The 14,428-nt window shown below is 39.5% G+C and overlaps 1 long non-coding RNA gene across 1 annotated transcript in view; it reads left to right on the forward strand.

Moving 5' to 3' along the window:
* Nucleotides 1-14,428, forward strand: part of LOC149317091 (uncharacterized) — an 87,075-nt gene that overhangs the window by 12,554 nt on the left and 60,093 nt on the right. Inside the window, exon 2 of the long non-coding RNA XR_016280734.1 lies at nt 13,527-13,621. This is a non-coding gene — a long non-coding RNA (uncharacterized LOC149317091). The remainder of the gene's footprint in view (nt 1-13,526; nt 13,622-14,428) is intronic.

The following is a 14,428-nucleotide window of genomic DNA, read 5'->3' on the forward strand; positions in this document are numbered from 1 at the left end:
AGGAGGAGGCAGGTAAGAGGAGGAAGATGAGAAGAGGAAGAGCACAGAAGAGGAGGAGGAAGGAGAAGGAGGCAGGAAAGAGAGGGAGTTATTCTGTTATTCAGGCACTGTTATTCTACTTTAACTGCTATGGCTGCATCCTGTGGCATTCTTGGATTGTGGTTTAGTGAGGCCTAAGGGTTCTCTGGCTGAGAATTCTAAATGCTCTTCCCTAAACTGCTAGTCCCAGGGCTCCACAGGAGGCAGCTGTAGTAGTAAAAATAGAATAATAGTGCTATAACAATGTAGTGCAGTACTGTCCTAGGGCATGGGGCAAAGGATTCAAACTATAAGAAAAGAGATTCCACATAAATATTAGAACTTCCTGATGGTCAGAGCTGTTGAACAGTGAAATACACTGCCCTGGAGTGTGGTGGAGTGTCCTTCTTTGGAGGTTTTTAAAGAGAGGCTCGATGGCCATCTGCCGGGGGTGCTTTGATTGTGTATTCCTGCATGGCAGGGGATTGGATTGGATGGTCCTTGTGGTCTCTTCCAACTCTATGAGTCCAAGATTCCCTAAATTAAGAAACCTTTTTAAAAGAGCTAACTGGCTGGATTAAAAGAAATACTTTTGGGCTCTTTAAAACACTTTGCCCGTTAATTTAAAACATCAGATATAAGGTAGCAATAAAACAAAGAAAATAAAGCAACACATGATGACTTCATTCCTGAAAAAAAATCCCAACAATATATGGTGACTCACTTTGGGAATGGCATTCCACAGATGGGGTGCTATCACTTTTTCTTTTAAAAAAAGCCCTTTCACCTGCAGCCATCCATCTCTTCATGGGCCAAAGACATCTAGAGAACAGTCTTGGATTATGACCTCTGGATCTGGATGAGTAAACACTTTTAGAACTTTCCATTTAGCCCAGGAAGGTTGAAAGGCAGGTAGTAAAAGGGGTGTTTGGAAGGAGGGTAACACTTCTGCTATGGTCATACTGTACTTAGAATCTGTTCTTAATCTAGAAGGTCAGGGTAATATAAATGTGCCTACTCAGTTTATCCTCTCCAGAATTCTCAGAAACTGACAGGTTATAATAAATGCCTCAGACTCAACCAGTGTAAATGAAGATTTGAACCTGGGTTTCTATTCTCTGAAACCAGCTACACATTGGGTTTAAACTAATGTAAATTGGCAGACATTCTGAAACAGCTCAGCTGAATATTCTGCTTTGTAAAAAAGTTACAGATTATTGTAAAAAGGTACGCCTATACTTCTAGTACAGACTAGCCTGATTTTATAATGCTTTCAGCCATTGCATTGCATCACCATTTAAACATATTTCGTCTCCTGTGATACCTTTTTCAACAGATAATTTTAAATTGCTCTCTTTGGGGATGTTCTCAGTGTCGATCTGCCTATCAATCTTTCTGTCTGAATGGAGAAGTATTTGATTAGTGTGTTTAAAGCAATAAAGATGTCTACAGTAGTGTCACGGTGATTGATACTAATTATCAGGCTTTATGTGGCTCCTTCAGTTTGGCCACTTCCCTCACAGATTGCAATTTTACCATTAAAGTAATGCTCTGCTGTCCACAGACTAGGTCATAAATTGTGGACTATCTTTTTTTAATGATTCTGTGTCCAGTGGTAGAATCCCAATAACCTTCATTATCTCTTCTCAAAAAAGTCTGTGACTTCTGTAGTGAGCCTAGTAATGGATTTATAAGGGCCAGATGAAGACTGCCTCCTGTCAGAGGTTATCTTGATTGTGCTTCTGTTGCATTAGAATAAGCAGAAACATTAGACAGGCACTTGCAGATAACAGATTATTTTCATTTGGGATCATTCTTTCACAATAATACTGTAAACTGAAATAGCTGTTCTTGAATAGGTCAAGTCACTGTTGAAAGTACAGTAAAATCTATGGGATCCACATGGTTTGTCTGAAAATAAATGAGTAAAATGTTGGGAAAATTTAGTCTTAGTCTCGTTTGGCTGAACAGAGAGAGCTTCTTGCAAAATAAGCATTTTGCCTGAAAAGTACATTCTTACACTTTGGCAGGGAGGTTTGGTTACTGGGCTAATATGTAATTCTTCTCCATTTACTTGTGCAGCTTTTCATAGGAGAAATGCATTGGAAGAAAAAATACAGAGATGGTTTCTGATATTTTGCACATACACTGATGTCAGGAGCAAATGTTCTTTGCAAGCACTTTTGATTTGGGCATTATGTGTGATAAGTGAGATCTTCCTTCTTCAATATATCACAAGGACAGAGGTATGATGGAACCCAGGTGTCAAGTTCATACTTGACAGGTGGAAAGTTGATGAGTTGCCTACATCTTATTTTATCAAGATATCACAGTCGTGTGACCAAACAAAAAAATGTAAATAAAATAAATTAGGGAATTGGATCCCCTGCCCTTCAAGGGGTAGCTAAACTATGTAGATGCATTTATTTTATTTTATGTTTGCTAGAAATGTCTTAGTTTAATTTATGTAGATGCTATTAGTTTAGTTTAGTGAGGGAGGCATGAAAACAAAGCACAGTTTGGAATAAGGAGTTAAAAATGGAAAGTCCTCCCCCTTCTAATAATCCACTTGGTTCTTCCTTGCATAATACTCAGTCATGGAATTTGCAGTGGCTTAGATGATACGAAAGGATATTTCACAAATGAGGACCGGTCATGGAGTACCTGTTTGCCAAAGGTTGTTCATTCTGAAAGTTAATCAGAACTTCTGGATTCAGAAGCAGTATACCTCTGAGTACAAATTGCTTCACACGAACATCTGACTGACCACTGCTGCAAACTGGATACTGTTGATGAGCTTTGGTCTGATCCTGCAAGCCTCCGCTTATGTTCTTACAAGCAGTATCTGCTGACTGCCACTGTTTCTGTACCTGGCTCCTGGAAAGTTGAGGGTGGAGGGGGAAAAATGGGAGAGAAGTGATGTAGTGACATTGAACCTGGCTAGAACTAGGATTGCCAGATCTCAGGACACCATACAGAGTCCCTAAGCTTTGGCACATCACCTCTGGGTGACAGGTGGGGGTTCAAATTCTCAATTTTTCATGGAATCAGCTCCAGGTGGTAGATAAGGCTCCATACAAATCTCTGGTCAGGTTTTAGCTAACTGTACAGCCTGCAATACTTTGCAAAGGCTAATTTAAATCAGTTACCAAATGCACAATTTCCAACCAGGAAAATATGTTCTGTCTGCCTGTATGTGTGCTTGAGTGACAAACTGTGAGCAATTATGGTTGCTGTTTAAAGAATAGGTATTGGCCAGGAAATCTCATAACCTTGGATGATCCTGACCTTAGCTAGAACAGGTCTCCTACTTTGGCTATGCAGGTCAGATGTGGAAAGTTTTATAGGAGTCAAAGGGCATCATCTATAGCATTCTGAAGTACGCAGGCTTTCCTGGCTGGTACAGCAAGTCTTCCTGTCTTTCCTTTTGTGAGACAGAGCTCAGTGCTGGCACATAAACCTTTGCTTGACATCTTTCACAAATCATTGTGGGCTGAAGCCTTGAGACTGTTGGAGGAAGAAATTCACAGTTGAAAGGCAACTGTAAGCGAGTTTCTTTTCCAAAGTGTTGTTTCTTTCATCTGAGGCCTATTCTTTGATTCTTAAGAAACAAGTAGTTTGACGGCTAAAACAAGAAACTTAAGCATCCGTTCCTTGTGGATGTCATCACAGAGTCCACCATTTCTAGTTGCTGCCAAATTTCATAGCAAGTCAGCATGTATTCCAACATAAAAAGAAGTTTATTTTACACACACAGCCTCAAAAAATTAATATGTACTGTCCAGCAGTTTCCAAGACTTCCAAAACATTCAGATAACCAAACATTTAGATAAGCAGTCATGATATTTACATAGGATTACATTGCTATTATTAGTAATTTGTGAAGCACTTTCTTACAACGCCAAGTGATTTGCAATCCTTATCTGCTTCTTCCCCACAGCAGCCTTGTGAAGATCATTATTATTCCTGTTTTTACAGATGGGGAGCTGAGTCTGAGAGATAGCGACTTGCCCAAAGCCACCCAGTGAGTCCATTGCTGAGCTAGGATTTGAAATTGAGTTTCCTAGGTTCATTTTCAAAGCTCCATTCTGTGGATTATCTTGACAGGCCCAGGATCAAAATGGATTCAGATTATTAGTTTTGAAAACCTGAAGTGTGGGTTTAAGGAACGTACAGCATTTGTCTACATATATTTGTGCAATCCTCCTGTTCTTGCAGTTTATTTTTAATGTCTGAATATTGATCAGGGAACACTGTAATGTTTGTCTGTTCTATCATTTCTCTGTGCTAATAATTCTTCTTCCTCAAAGGAATAGACACTCATTCTGTGAACACTTATAAAAGAGGAAAAGCACATAAGGCTATTATGGTATTTTCTCTTTAAGCCTTCTCCCATGTTTATTGTTTGCATTAACATACTGTGTTTGCAGTGATATATAACATTCATAATTTACTTTCAGCTTGTATTTCTTTAACTATATATAACAAAACACTTTCCCCCCCTTGGTTAGCATCAGTTAATATAAAGGTCTGAATGTTTTGTTCAGAGGCATAGTGAACGTTTTTATAGTGCTGTTTCCTGTATTTTGAATTGATTCTACGTTGTATTTGTAGCAGCCTTCTTCCATGAGCACGGAGAAGCATGCTCAGAGGACTGTGCTGATCTTTCTGAGAGGGGATTTCCTTATTTCTGCACACCCTATGATCACAGGAAGACTCTGGCTACAGCAAATCAAATATCTATCTACTGTGTGGGAAGCCTCCAAAAAGTATATGAGCCCAATAATATTTCCCCCTTATGTTCCCCACTCTGATCCTTACTGTGTATCTATAGCTATCTAGACTTGCAATGATTGATAGCCTTATCTTCCATGAATTTCACTAACCCTCCTTTAAAGCTGTCTAAGTTGGTGGCCTTCACTACTTTGTTTACAGAAGTAGTTGTATATTTTTTCCGGAATGCTTTCTTCTGGCATTATGTTGCTCATAAGAATAACCATCCATATAAATTACTAAGCATGCAAGATATAACATACTGTGTTATGAATCCTAATATATGAAATGGCCCATACTATAAACAGTTTAAACCTTAGTTACACTCCACTGTCCTCCCAAATAGGATTAACTTGCCTCAACCAGGGAATATAGCAGTTTGCTCTCTAAAAGCAGCTGAAAACAGATGTTTGTTCTGTAAAAGCTGCTTGTCTCTAGTAAGAAATAATGCTGTGTTTGCAGTGATGAAATATATATTCTATGCAGACCTAGCATTTTTCATTGGTACCTACCTAACAACCTTTATTTTCCTCTCTCCTTCACCCCCTCCCTCATTTGTCTTGTCATACATCCAATGGATTTACCAGGCAGACAAAAAAAACTATTTTAAAAATCTAAATACAACAAAGCAATACCCCTTTTAACAGTTACAGACAAACTAATAGCAAAAGACTTTAAGAGGTACATACAAACTAAAATGACACAACTTTTTAAAATGTCAGGGAAAATGGAATTCTTAACCTGAAACTAAAAGAATTATAGCTTTGGCACCAGCCATGTCTCCTTGAGGAGCTCATTGTGGAGTTGGGAAGCCATTGTAGAAAGGATCCTCTCTGAAGCTAACTTACAAACTAATGCAGTCCTCTTTCTCCTTACCTGCATGTGTATTAGCAATTTCTTGGTTGTGAAAGGCTGCCTTAAATGAATATACAACACACTTCTGCACATGAAGAAGGATCTCAGACTAAAAATCCTCAGGAATGGGCAGGCTTGTATGGGGAATGTTTTCTCCAACAAGCATTCAGGTTTGACAGAAAAGTACCAGCAATGTCAATTGGGCTCCAAAGCTATGAGGGAATCAATATAGTTCATTCAGATTTGAAATAATATTTAATCATCTGATTTCACCAGTTAAAATTCTAGCAACCTTGGCACATTACAGAGTGCCCAAAAAGGGCGCTCTGCTGCCGCTGGTTGCTGCGTCTGTGAACCGCAGCAGCCAAACTGCGCGGTTACCGGACGCAGCCGAAATGGCGCTTCTTTCTGCGCCCCAGAAGTGGCGCCACGAGGCGCTAGTCGCACACTCACAGCGTCACTCCCACCGCACAATGGCCAGATGCTATGCACCCGTGACGTCAAAATGGCGGCCCCCGTGTGGAACGGGCGCTGCCATTTTGTACGGACTCGGTCTGTACTAGGGTTAGGGGCATCAGGAAGTGACGCCCCTTTCTAACCCTAGTACGGACCCAGTCCGTACTATAGGCCCGTCTGTAACGGGCCTTTGTTAATTTTGTATCTCACTTTCTTTCAAGCATCTCAAAGCAGTGAACATGGCTCTCCTCCTAGCCATTGTAAGATAGGTCAGGTTAAAAAAGAATAATTATCCAAAGGCAAATGAAATGATTTTCATTTTTAAGTGCCCTGTTGCACACACTGACCACTATACTGCACTAGGTCTCGAGTTGTCCAATTTGGCCATGGAGGCACTTCCTTAGTTACATCCAGCTTGGATTACTGTAATGTGGTTTGTCTCTTGTCCCAACTCTCCAATCACATTAATTTCACTGGATGCTTTAAAGGCTTTTGACAAAATAGAATGGAAGTATTTATTACCATAATAGAATTAATTTTGGAAACACCTTCACTAATCTTATTTTAAAAAATGTTTACAAAAGCTCAGAAGCCATTATATACGTCAACAGGAGGGACTCTGCTCAGATTAAACTTCAAAGAGGAACCAAACCGCTCTCTCGTCTTGTTGTGAAAGCACTAGCAAATAATATTAGAGACAATTTAAACATTTGAATTTAAAAATAAAAGTCATCATATTCAATAAACAAGAGCTGAAAATCAGCTTACATACAAATGATACTTTAATTTTCCTAGACAATCCAGAAGATTCATTCCCAAACCACAAAAAATAAAAATAAAACAATTTTGAAGGTTTGCTGGCTTTCATATACATTTTCAGAAATAAAAAATGCTAGGCCTTAACATCCCCTTGGGCCAGCACAAGAAATGGTAAGAAATTACCAATTTAGAAAAGAGCCTTCAGGTTTTAATTATCTTGGGGTGCTCATAACAAAAGATGTCTCCCAAACTTTACCACACAGTTACAAGTCACTCACTAAGTGGATGAGTGTAAAAACAGAAAAATGGAAAATCTTAATTATTCTTGCTGGGAAGGATTGCTCTCTTTAAAATGTTCCTTCTTCTGAAACTACTGTTCCTGTTTCATTCAATTCCACCAATGCCCTCTGACTCATATTTTAAAAACTGGCAATCAATAATCTATAACTTTATTTTCAACAGATAGAGATCCAGTTTCTTGAAACATACTAAATATTTCAGCTCTGATAATGGAGGACTGGCCTTTCAAAATATAGAATGCTACTTTGGAGCCTTTCAGTTATCCCAACTTATTCAAATAATAAAGAAAGATATTCAGAACAGTTGGGTACATCTGAAGATAGAAACAGATGCTGAACTAAATTTAATATTCTCACATATCTCACCTAAAACAGCATTTAAAAATGTTGAAAATCCCTTCCTTACAAACTACTCTGTCAATTTGGAGAAAATGGTGGATCTTATTTGCTTCTGTCCTTTTCAAGATTAGGCCTTATTTGCTGGTACACCTATACTTTCAAAATCCCAACAAATTTGACCAAATTAAACTGTGGGAAAGCAGAGGCTTAATCAAGGGACGGGGACTGGAATTAAATGTAGAATTTCAAAACCTGCCTGGTTGAAAATTTGGAATTCTTGTCCATTTAAATCAGGGGTAGGCAACCTTTTTGAGCTGGGGGCCGGATTGCTGTCCCTCAGACAACTGGGGGTCCGAAGCCAAAAAATAAATAATTAAATAATTAAAAAAATTAAATAAATAAATAAACCTGGACAAATGTAGGACAAAATTTTCAAATGGAGGACACTTTTTTTTAAAAATGGAGGACGCGCAAAAAATTTGCTGATTTTTTAAAAAGTGTTAATATAAATGCATGTTTCTGAGGCTTCTATAGACAATTGCCCCCCTTGCCCGCCGCTTGCCCCCCTTGCCCACCGCTTGCCTCCCCTTGCCTGCCTCCTCCTGATAGGCCAAAGGCCCCATGCCCTCATGCGAGAGGCCAAAGGCTCCGGCGGCAATCGGCGACAGGACTGGGCTGGGGCCGGTCCCAAGGCCTTGCCGGGCCGCATCCGGCCCGCGGGCCTCAGGTTGCCTACCCCTGATTTAAATAATAATCTATGCTTATAAAAGAAGGTACCTTGAACCTTTTTCATAAATGGTACCTTTTATGCAACAAGAATCACACACCTCAAAAGCAGGAAGTGATGGAGAAGTTGGAGGCTGTGATTCCAAGGGAACATATTAACACATGTGGGTGGACTTTATTAAAGTAAATCAATTTTGGCTCAACAGATATTCGGACATCACTAATCAAAAATTCTGTCCAGGGCACCTATTATTTTCAGTTTTTCTAAACAACAACAAAGATCTAAAACACAAACTTAATTGGCTTCTTCATGGCAGCCATTATATTGGAAATTGTCTAAAACTGGAATACAGAAGACCATTGCATAAAGAACTGGCGACACCATATATGAGACATGTGGCTAGCAGAAGAAAAACCTCTGACACCTTAAGGTTCACAAAAGGTCACATGGAACAAAAAAAATCGCCTCGTTTTAGAGTAGAATAAAAGCCTTGGAAGCCATCAGAAAGCATAAACTGTTCCAAAGCCAATAACACATTTAATTACATAACTTCTTTTACTAAGAAAATGCTTTGTGGAAACTGCAAGTGGGATTTTGCCCCAGTTTCAGTTTCTCTGTATTGCCACCAGTAGGGGTGCAACCCCATAGTGGGGTTCAGAAATTGGCTGTGGACTCATAAATCAGGCCTTGGTCTGTATAACTTTCTAGCATAGTTGGAAATGAGGAACTGATTATTTTAGCTCTAAAAGCAAACAATGACTTGCACCAATTGACATGCAGCCTATTGTAGTGTAAGTAGTCTGAGTGTTGGAGTATGACTCAGGAGACAAGAGTTTGATTCCCCGCTTGACCATGAAACCCATTGTGTAACCTTGGATAAGTCACACTCTCTTAGCCTCATGAGAATGCAAAGACAAACCCCCTCTAAACAAAACTTGCAAAGAAAACCTCATGATAGTCTTGCCTTAGGGTCACCTTAAGTCAGAAACTGCTTGAAGGCACACAGCAGCAACAGGAGTGGACAAAGGAGACTGTGAACCTGATGTCTGGTGATGTGAACTGAGCTTGTACCCACTAAGTTCCCCATAGGATATCACAGTTTGATCCATGCTGCTGGGATTTGAAGCTGACATGTGTTCTGTTATCTATACCACCAATTCATCACCTGTATCTTAACAGGCAATCGAATAAATTGGTACTCGAGCTTTGTGGCCAGTGTCGGAGACCATACCTACACACATACGTATCTTCACCTCACTTTCAGTTCTCCCACTCAGTCACTCCTTTTTTAAAAGCTGAATTTAGACATTTTGGCGGGATATAGACCGCCGCTTTGCGGCAGTCTCCCGCGGGCACCATTTGCTCCGCGAGGGAGCCGCAGCAGCCAAACCGCGCGGCTCCCTCACGGAGCAAAAAAGAAGCTCCATTTCGGAGCTTCTTTTTGCGGCGCCTTTATGATGTCGCGAGGCGCCGCTGGCGCATTCGCGACATCATAGGCGCCGCGACATGTCTGGACACTATGCGTCCAGTACGTAAACATGGCGGCCCCCATGTGGAAGGGGTGCCGCCATGTTGTACGTATTCTATACGTACTAGGGTTAGGGGGGTGCGGAAGCACCGCCCCTTCCTAACCCTAGTACGTATAGAAGACGTACTATATGGCGGTTTGTATCCCGCCTTTGTTTCTTTGTTGTTTTAGCAATTAGATTGTGCTGCTTTGATATCTGATTATTTTCTGGGTTTTGTTTTTGTTTGTGTTTGATGACAATATAATACATGAGAATACATGAGAAGAATGTGTTTTTAATGTAAAAACCCAAAGGCATCTATTTAAGAATGCAAGTTATGCTTTTAACGCTTTCTAAAGCATTCTTGCAGCATACTACTAAATAAGATAATGTTATCATTTTAACTAGTAGCAAGAACACAATTAATTTTTTTTGCTCAGAACTATAGCAGTTAATTTTGTACAAATCCCATCCCAATGCAAACAAAAATACTCAGAGTGTGGTGGAGTCTCCTTCTTTGGAGGTCTTTAAACAGAGGCTGGATGGCCAACTCTCAGGGGTGCTTTAATTGTGTGTTCCTGCATGGCAGGGGATTGGACTGGATGGCCCTTGGGGTCTCTTCCAACTGTATAATTCTGTGATTCCATGAATGTAAAGTGAAATGACACAACCAGAACCTATTGTACAACAAAGACCCATATATTCTGAAATGTAATCCAGATGAAACAGAAAGGTATTGGGCTACAAATGGCAGCCCAAAACCACTTGCAAGCAAAACGATTGTTCACTGATGCCGTAGGATATTTTAACCTACCTTAAACAGGCATTTTGCTAGAAGGCTAGGATATATATTTTTAATAAATAAACACCATTTTGTAAGTTTTTTAAAAAAAAAATAGGCAAAGCTGTTTGAATCTCATCAACTACTGAAATCATTTTGACTTTAAAGGAAGATTTATTTTACCTGCTAAAACATGAGATTATTTTGGCAAATAGAAAACCCAGTCTACAGAAGTGAGAGGACTAGCTTAAAAATGATTACAACAATATTGTAGCTTTCCCCCACAAGGAATAAAAATGCCATATTAGGCTTCCAATTAAAAGTGTAATGTGAGAACTTGCTTTTTGGTATCGACCAGGGACCTCTTTTATCAGTGCCATATTTACCTGACCCTTCATCTCATACTCAGACTATTTTGTTGCTCTCCAGTCCCAGAGGAGAGTCTAGCAACCAAAATGAAGTGAAAAGCCAGGTCACATATAAGGTACTATTGCAATACATGACAATCTCCAGTAACATTCCCCCAGGTAAATAGCTAAGAAAGCATACAAACCTTAAGAATGTACATATTGGCAGTCTTGTATATCCTCTGGAACCTATACAATATTCATAGTTACCAGTGGTGTTTGTGTGCATAAAATTAGAAACTAATTGTTTGAACTAACCTCTTGTCTGCAATCATTTTTTTGTTAATAATTAAGTTATTGACATATATATCTTTAAATCGTGTCCTTAGGTCTTGTTGGGATTTTAAAACTTGCTCAATCATTTATTGTCAGTATTTAAAATTAAAAAAGTGATACAATCTCACCAAGATAGTTAATAGATTTGCTTTGAGTAAGCAGATGTGTCTGTGTTAATTTTGAATTGATGAAATGTTCAGAAGGATTGTAGAAACCTATTTTCATTGCCATTTTGAAGTATTTTAGCAACAGCTACTGTTATTTTATATGTTTATTTGCCAGCCAGCAGGCAAAAAAGCTGTTAGGTTGTGGACAGAAGGCAGGAAAATAATAAAGTTATACAGAGTTATATAATTACATTAACAATGTGAGTCCACTTGTTGTTTGGGGGCATATGTTTGCTCCAGATTCAAGCCACCAGGACACTGTAATGGCGGGAATTGTAAGTATTTGGTGATGATGCTATGAATGTGAAGTCGAAGGCTTTCATAGCCGGCAGCCATAGTTTTTTGTTCACATTTCCCGAAGCGGTTTTAAAGAAAGGCTTTTTTACTGTCAATCAAATTTATTCCCGCATTCATGGACGTAACATTTCCTGCAGCCATTGGGCAACTGGAACTGTGCTTCCCCCCCTCCTTTAAAAAACAAACAAAACAGGTTCCAGAATGCTCAGATGCTGTCAAATTTAAAAACCTCCTCTGTGTGTTGTGGGGATTTGGGTCACTGCAGGTTACGGATCTTCCCTTGGCCCCATTTTCAACCCCAAAGTGCAATCTAATGCCATCTCTGCATCCTGCATCCTCCCTCCTTGCCAGAATGCCTAATAATAATAATAATAATAATAATAATAATAATAATAATAAATTCCTCACCTTGGAATGCCAGAAATGCCATGCATCCATTGCTTTCCCTCAGCTACCCCTGAATTCCTTACAGACAGTAGCAAAAGCATTCTGTATCAATTTGTCAAATTGGAAAGAGAAACGTCTGTAACATTCGCATTGTAGCCTTCATGTAGAAAAAAAGACTTTTGAAAAGTGCCTTGCTGCTGGAAGCGGAAATAAAAGGGAAAGTGAACAGGCAGGCAGCAACATTCTATCTATCTATCTCTCTATCTGTAGCAAAAACCATGCACATAGTTTGTCAAAAATAATTTTAAAAATAATTTTAAAAAAGCTCCCTGGTGCGACAGCAGAGGCTTGCTCCATTCGGTGCCCTCCCTCTGACCTGCCCTGAACCTCCTCCTGCTCCATTACCCCGATTGCCCTCCAAGGCCCCCTTCTCTCCCCCAGATCCTTCATCCTCCTCCTCCTCCTCCTGATCCTCCTCGGTCCCCGATTCTCTTGGCACCCTTTGGCTCCTCCTTCTCCAATGAAGGGGAGGGAATGCTCTGCCCTCTGCCCTCCCTCTGACCTAAATCCCTCCCATGAACTTGACCTGATCATGATCAGGGACAAGTTCATATTTGCCGAACCTGGGTTTTTTAAAAAGATACAGCTTTTACTCAGCTTTGAAAAGACCCACGCTAAGGGGCATTTGCCCCTGAACGGATGTGAAAGCCTCAATCTTGCTTATGAGAGATTCGGGGTGAATATGAACTTCATGTGCAAGATTTGGTTCCTGATTCAGGGTAAAAGGTAGTCTGAATGTTCCCCAAGATTACTGAATTGAAACAAGCAACTGTCTTTAGGCCTAAGTCTATACTTGCTTAACCTAAGTATTAATATTAGCCTCTCTGTTCCCAAACCATCCATTGGTTACTTTTCAAAGAATATTCTGAAATGTTCATAATGTTCACATCTATAAGCCTCACTGTAAATATGGCCTAGAATCTATAGAGAGCTTTAGATACAACACTGTACTATAAATATAATGCATGCCTTTCCACACAGAGAAACACACACAGCTTTTATTGCATTGGCCTTGTTCCAAGCAAGGTGATTAGAATTTTTGGGCTGTTGGTCATCTGAATCTTTTTCTGGATGTGACACTTGTTTGTTATAGAACAGCACTTGTATCACTTGGATACTTGCCATGTACTGTTTGTTTACAGTAATAAGCATGGAACAGCTTACATCCTGACTGTACTCCCAAAGTCTAAGGTGAAGCATTTGGGAGATGTGAAAAAAACAAAGCTATTCCATTTGAACCTGTTCAGTGTGTTCCACTTAATGCGCCAGTCCTAAACTAACAAAAGGAAACTGGGCTTTTGCCCAAGTTAATATATTAACACTTCATTAGGCTATGGCTCTCTTAGGCTGCAAAGTCAGTGCCTCCTAAAACAAGTCATTTGCTTATTTTAATATTTGCTTGTATATTTCTCTGCAGAAGCAGCTGAAGTTCAACAAACATGCAGAAGCTGTGGGCCTCACAGTAAACCCCATGCCTGTATTCCCGTGAAACATCATAACATCCTTTTGTAGGTATGTAAAATGCAATTTTATGCATATGTATTTAAAGTGAGAAAGACACACAGCCAAGGTGACTGGATGTTCTCCTTTTCCAAGACATTTCCTACATTTCAACCTTCTGTCAAGGAGGAATTTCAAAATGCCCTCCATTTTGGGCATGAATTAATATTTATATTAGTGTTTTTAGCTTTTATTTTGTAATGTCCTACATTTTTCTTGAATGTTCTACATTTTGTAGTGCCTTGTCCTCCTTTCTGATTGGGATATCTGGTCATTCTGCATGCAGCCTACTTGGTGTCATTGGACTACATCTCCTAGCATTCAGAATGACTAGGCTGTCTAGAGCTAGTGGGAGTTATAATCCAATAACATCTGGAAGACCAATAATTCCTTTTCCTGGTGTTAAAAAATGGCTGTTATTCAAGATTATTTGCCATTATCTGCACCATTAGAACTTATACTGTGGCAACCAGGAAATGAACCTGGAGTATATACCCAGTATTATTAGTATTAGTGTTAGTATTAGTGTCCGCATACTGGGACTCAAGACAACTTGCAAAAGTTAAAACAGATGCAGCTAAACAATGTTACATCATACAGAAGTAAAAATATAAATAAAGTAGTAATTAAATAAAGTTACAATCAAACCATTCAAAAAGAACAACAGATATAAACAATGTAGCACATAAAATTACCAAAACAAAACAAAGGAAGAGCAAGAAGGATGCCAGTCTAATTCGTTGGGAAGGAAGGCATCGAAATAAATAAAGTGAAGAAGTTGGGAAGGAAGTTCCACTGACTGGGAGCAGCCCCTGAAAA

This window comes from Sceloporus occidentalis, unplaced genomic scaffold (assembly GCF_023333645.1).
Source record: "Sceloporus occidentalis isolate IW3139 unplaced genomic scaffold, rSceOcc1.0.p SCAF_3, whole genome shotgun sequence".
NCBI classification, from domain to species: domain Eukaryota; kingdom Metazoa; phylum Chordata; class Lepidosauria; order Squamata; family Phrynosomatidae; genus Sceloporus; species Sceloporus occidentalis.